Source organism: Myotis davidii, unplaced genomic scaffold (assembly GCF_000327345.1).
Source record: "Myotis davidii unplaced genomic scaffold, ASM32734v1 scaffold327, whole genome shotgun sequence".
Classification (NCBI taxonomy): Eukaryota; Metazoa; Chordata; class Mammalia; order Chiroptera; family Vespertilionidae; genus Myotis; species Myotis davidii.
The window spans coordinates 4492005-4497683 of NW_006298628.1; the positions used below are offsets into that span (position 1 = coordinate 4492005).

A 5679-nucleotide genomic window follows, 5' to 3' on the forward strand; every position below is an offset into this window, starting at 1 on the left:
GGGAAGGGGTTGGTTTGAACAAGTGGGAGGGATAGATAAAAGGTAAAGCCCGACAAGCTGCTTGTTCGTTAACAGCGCTGGTGACAAGCCTCCGCCAGGTGACTGGAGCAGAGGAACACAGGACCCAGCAGCCTCAAGTCCTTTGGGACTACACTCTCTAGACCCTCGGAAGCAGGGAGTGGATTTGTCTGGGAAGTGGCCAGCCTTCAGCCCAGACATTCATCTGCACCTTTCTGCTGCCCTTGCCATCTGACCTCAAAATGAAAGTGAGGCCAGCCCCTTGGTCTCCCTGGCCACTCCCTATTTTAGCCAGTGCCCCGCCCAGAGCATCTCTTCCACCCAGCTGAGCACCAATATCTAGTTCTCACAGCTGCCTCTCACACCGTCTCCTTATCCTGACAGTGCCTCTCAGCACTCAGGCATTGGGGTCATAGATCTGGAATCCACTCCAGACAGTGTTGCTCTCTCTGACCCTATCTGTTCTCTGGGCCCCTGATGAAGTAGGTCAACTCAGGCTGTGGGCCAAGTCCTTGTGTCCTCATCAAAGACAACATCTGTCTCCTCAAAGATGATAATTCTGCGGAAGGAGATGAGACAGGCACAGGAGAGAAACCTCCATCCTGCCCGGGCCCTCACCCCAGATTCCACTGCAGGCACAGATTGAGGGTGAGGGCCAAGACAGCCACAGAGGCCTACACTCATACATGCCCCTGCACAGGCCTTCATGCCTCTGAGCCCCCAAATATGTGGGCCCCTCCTGGGCTCACCCAGCTACCTGTGCTGCTGCTGCTGCTGCTGCCACCAAGCCAGCCTCCTTTTATTCATGCGTTGTTTTATTGCTGGCAAATGCTGCTGCTTGCTGCTGTTAGAGGCGTTCCTGCCAAATCCATCCCAACATCTTGGCCTGGCATCAGGGCGGCATGCTAATGTGGAAATTTAAAGAGCCGCTCAGTTTTAAATCGGAATTTTAAATGAGCAGCAGTGCTCCTGAGGGACCCAGGCAAAATTGAACAGTATCTGATCCACCTTTCCTATTCCCACTCCCATAGAATCACCCTATTTTCTCCCCTCTGCTCCCCTTGACTTGGACATTAGATGAGGGAGTGGCATGGGACACACTAGGGCAAGAAGGAATTGGTACAAGATGGAGTCATCTAGGCCAGTAATGGGCTGAGATTCCCCGACTCAGGACCAAGGAGGGATCCACTGCCTGCTATCATGTGAAAATGGAGGCAGGGACTCTCTACACAGGGAGTAGAGCTGGGGATGGTGAAACTGATGTGCCTACCCCACTTCCCATTTTACCAGGAAACAAGAAGAGAAGGCCCAGAGCAGAGAAGAGGGAAGGTGGAATTCCAAGAAGACACTCATGTGCAACATGCAGTTGTGTGGACTGGGATATGTGCACACAGCTGTGCATGCAGGTCAGGATGTTTGCTGAGACGCCCTGTAGCACATGTGTACACAGCCCACACATCACCTATGTATAGAGAGAAATTATTCATATATGCAGGGCAGTCTTTCTTCCCATATCCAGGTCCCTGTCCTAACCAGAGCAAGCATGGTTTCTGTAAGTTGTTAGCCTGAGCTGTGCTCCAGGTTTTCCCATAAATCCTAATGCACTAACATTCCCAGCTCCTGGCAGCTACCTTGAGTCAGCCATGGTGGTGACAGAGCCCCACAGCAACTCTGGGGCACTTAAATTCATTTTGTGCATTGTTGTGGCTACAGTATGGTGCCTTCTCAGATGGCCATCAGATGACAGGCTCCGACCTCTCATCTGGGAGAGGTAGCCTTGCTTTCAGAGGGAAGAATGGGCTAATGGGAGGTGAGAGAGGCAGAAGCTGTACCTGTCTGTTACCCCCTTTCCTCTTTACCTGTCTCCAGGAAACAAATGGCCCCTCATTATAAAAAAACATATATTGTGCCCTGGCCGGTTGCTCAGTGGTTAGAGCGTCATCATGTGGACCGAGGGGTCATGGGTTTGATTCCTTGTCAAGGGCACGTACCTTGGCTGCAGTTTTGATTCCTGGCCCTGTCGGGGCATATGCAGGAGGCAAGCAATCAATGTCTGTCTGTCTCTCTCTGCCTCCCTTCTTCCCTCTCCTCCCCTCCTTCTTCCCTTCCTCTCTCTCTAAAAATCAATGGAAGAAAATATCCTCTGTTAAAGATTAAAAGAAAAGGAGAAAACATATCGAGTGCCTACCCTCAAGGAGACAATGTGCTTAGTTTAGCACAGTGCCTCACAATTTTCTGGGCTGGGTCGATGACAGCCCTAAGAATCTGGATGTGCTATCTCCATCGGACAATCCACAATAACTTGCATGGCAACCTCAACCTCACCAATGTAAGCTGCCAAAGAATGCTCCCTGACCTTCCCCAGGATTCCTCCTCCCTCAAAGAAGGAGCCAGCTCCTTTATGGGTTGGTGTGGCTGCCAGCCAAGAGGCTTGGGGCAGGCCTGGGGCATGCAGCTGGCAGCTGCCCACCAGATCCCCAAGGAAAACCTTCTTCCCCCACTCCATCGCCCCATTCAGATGGCCCCTGGGCTGCAGGGAGTTAGAGCTCCCTGCTCCCCATTTCCAGAGTAAACCTCAAGCTAGAAAGCCCATCATCTTCCTTCCCACTGTAACCTGTTTCAAGATCCTCCACACAGGCACCTCTCCCAGGCAGGACCAAAAAGTTCATACAGTAGGGCTGGGCTGGGGTGAGGTAAGGGGCTAGAATTATGGGAGAAGTTCCTGAGGTCAAGAGATGGATGAGGAAGAACTCAATGGCAGTGAGATAAGATGGCAGATGGGGGTGGAGACATGAAGTAAAGGGGCTCAGTGAATCTGCCTCTCATCTAATTAGCAACATGTAAATAATATGCAAATAACCCCCTCTTTGTTTAGAGACCACAGGGTCTGTGCTTTTTGGAAGTGGCTACAGAGGGTCCACCAAGCAGTATCTCTGAGATCCTCAGACATGGGTACTCAGGCTCAACAGACGCCATGGTGCAACCATCGGGTTGTAGCTTATTCCGTGCATGGACTCAGTTTCTATAGGCCTCAGTTTCCCTATGTGTGAGATGGACTGGATGGACTCCAAGGCTTCTATCTAGTACTGACAGTTTGGGGTTCTCTGATCAGGGGCCCAGCCAGGGGAATTAATGCCATTCTGGGGTGGAAACTACTTAACTCTCTTGCCCCTGCTGTCCATCTCGGCAGTTCTGTCACGGTAGCCCCCACATCCCCATGCACCTGCCATTCCGAACATGTGAACATTTTCCTGAAGGCAATGTGCTCCCCTACTCAATGCCTTTACCCCACTGTTTCCTCTGCTAGGACTATCCTTCCCACTTTAGTCCCTTACCTGGCTAACTCCTTCTCTAACTCCAACAGCCTTACCTACCTTATCCTTCCACCTTTTGGACATCCCTGTGTATTGTTTCCTTGTATTATTTCCCACTAGACTGTGAATTCCTAAAGAGCAGGTACTAGGTTTTGTTCAAGATGGAATCTCTACCCTGGCCTGGTAGTTCCATTGGTTAGAACATCATCCTGATACACCAAGGTTGTGGGTTTGATCCCCAGTCTGGGCACATACAAGAGTCAACCAATGAATGCATAAATAAGTGGAACAACAAATCTCCCTCCCTTTCCCTCCCTTTCCCTCTTTCTCTCTCTCTCTCTCTCCCTCCCTACTCCCACTCTGAAAAGCAATGGAATAAACCCTTGCTTCTTCCCTCTCTCTCAAATCAATAATAACAATAATAGACAAAATCTCCAATTTCCCAAGGCTGCTGTAATAAATTACCACAGCCTTGGTGTCTTAAAACAACAAATCTCTTCTCACATTTCTGGGGGAAGGTAGTTCAACATCAATTTCACTTCATCAAAATCAAGAGGTTGTCAGGACTCTGTGTGCTCTCTCTGGAGGCTCTAAGGGAGAATCTGTTCTTTCAGTTTCTAGGGGCTGCTGGCATTCCTTTGCTTGCAGTTGCATCACCCCAATTTCTGCCTCTGTCTTCACTGCTCCTGCTACTCTTCTGTGTGTATATAATGTTCCTCTGCATCTCTCTTACAAGGACACTTGTGGTGGCACTTAGAGCCCAGCCAGATGATCCAGACAAAGTAATCTCTCATCCCAAGATTCTTAGCTTAATCACATCTCCAAAAACCCTTTTCCAAGATAAGGGAACATTCACAGGTTCTGGGGATTAGGATGTAGACACACCTTTGGGAGCCATTATTAGACTACCAAAATAAGCAAAGGCACTTTTAAATTTGTTAAGCATCTACCACTTGATAAGCATCTACCATGTGCCAGACACCATACATATATTTTATATTTTTCTCACTGCATTTAAGTCTCCCAATAACCCTGAAAGGTAGATAATAATGCCTCCACTTTACAGATGAGGAAACTGAATGAGGCTCAGGGAGAATGAGTCACCTGTTCAAGCTCACATAGCTGGTAAGTGACAGAGCTAGGATTTGAAACCAGATGGGCTTGACTCCAAAGCCAGCATGATTTTTGCCTCACCGAAAGCCTTCAAGCCTACCCCAGGCTCTGGCTCAAATTTCTGACCTGAATGAATGTGCAGAAACAGAAAGAGAAGTGGACAAGGGGAGGAAAGATGAGGCCCAGCCTTCCTACTGGTATTGACTCACTTTCTTTTGCCAAAGCCCTCTTACCACCACCCCAAAACCTCCCCTACCACCTCTGACCCCTTGTTTAAGGAGCCTGGAATCTCCCCCAGTTTGCAGCTCCATGCCAACTACTGCTGCCCAGAGGGTGGCACAGTGCCTGGACTTCAGGCAAAAGATATATCACAGAACCAGAGGGATCCCTGGGGTCACCTCTTTTACCCCTCTGTCCATATAGAGACCCACAGGACAGGGCAGACAGGGTCAGGGTAGTGGGCAGCAGAAGGGAAAATTAGCCATCTCTTCCTTTAGCTACCCTTTCTCCTCGCTTCTGACACTGTTTGTGTTGGGAAGTCCTCACTGAGGGCTGACCTTCCAGACATAATGTTGTAATGAAAGCTGGCCAGAATCAGATTGGCCAAGACTATCCAAACCATAAAACGAGATGTTGGCTAAGTACCTTCACCTCTCTGGGCTTCTAATTCTTCATCTTTAAACTGGGATCGATAACGATGATAATTATAATACCTATCTCACAGGGCTGTTGGGATAATAACACAGCCCAGGAAAGAAGCGTCTAACTCACCTGGAGCAAGGGAGGTGCTGGGGGGATATTTTGTAACAGCCCCTCAGCCCTCCAGCCGAAGCCCCTTTATCCTGGGTAACGGGGCTTTGCTCACCTCAGCCGTCTGGTCTGCCTTGCGCGCTAGACTGTGAACTCCTCTTGGCAGGACCTTGTTCCTTTTTTAATCACCGCTCCTTCTCCCCATTGTCTAACCCGCACTTGGGCATGTAGGATTGTGGGCTCGATCTACACTTGACAAATAAACAAGTGAGGGTCTCAGTCGGACCCGCAAGTCCCAGGAGGCACAGAGCCTGACTCCCTTCCACCCACCCACCCCCTTTTGAGCACGACCCCTTTCCCCTGGGCTCCAGGAGTTAGCGCGAGGAAAGGATGTTCTGCAGCTTTAAGATTTCTCTTGGGCGTCCCGGTTGCCAAGGCGCGGTTGTCAGGGGCCTGCGCCGAGCTGCGTCGGGCTTCGGCTTCG

General features: G+C 50.0%; 1 protein-coding gene across 1 annotated transcript in view; it reads left to right on the forward strand.

The window, feature by feature from the left end:
• CDK12 (cyclin-dependent kinase 12) overlaps window positions 1–1948 on the forward strand; it is an 80820-nt gene extending 78872 nt beyond the window's left edge. Inside the window, exon 17 of the mRNA XM_015570888.1 lies at window positions 1309–1948. The gene's annotated coding sequence lies outside the window, so the exon portion shown is untranslated. The remainder of the gene's footprint in view (window positions 1–1308) is intronic.
• Window positions 1949–5679: the final 3731 nt, after the last annotated feature.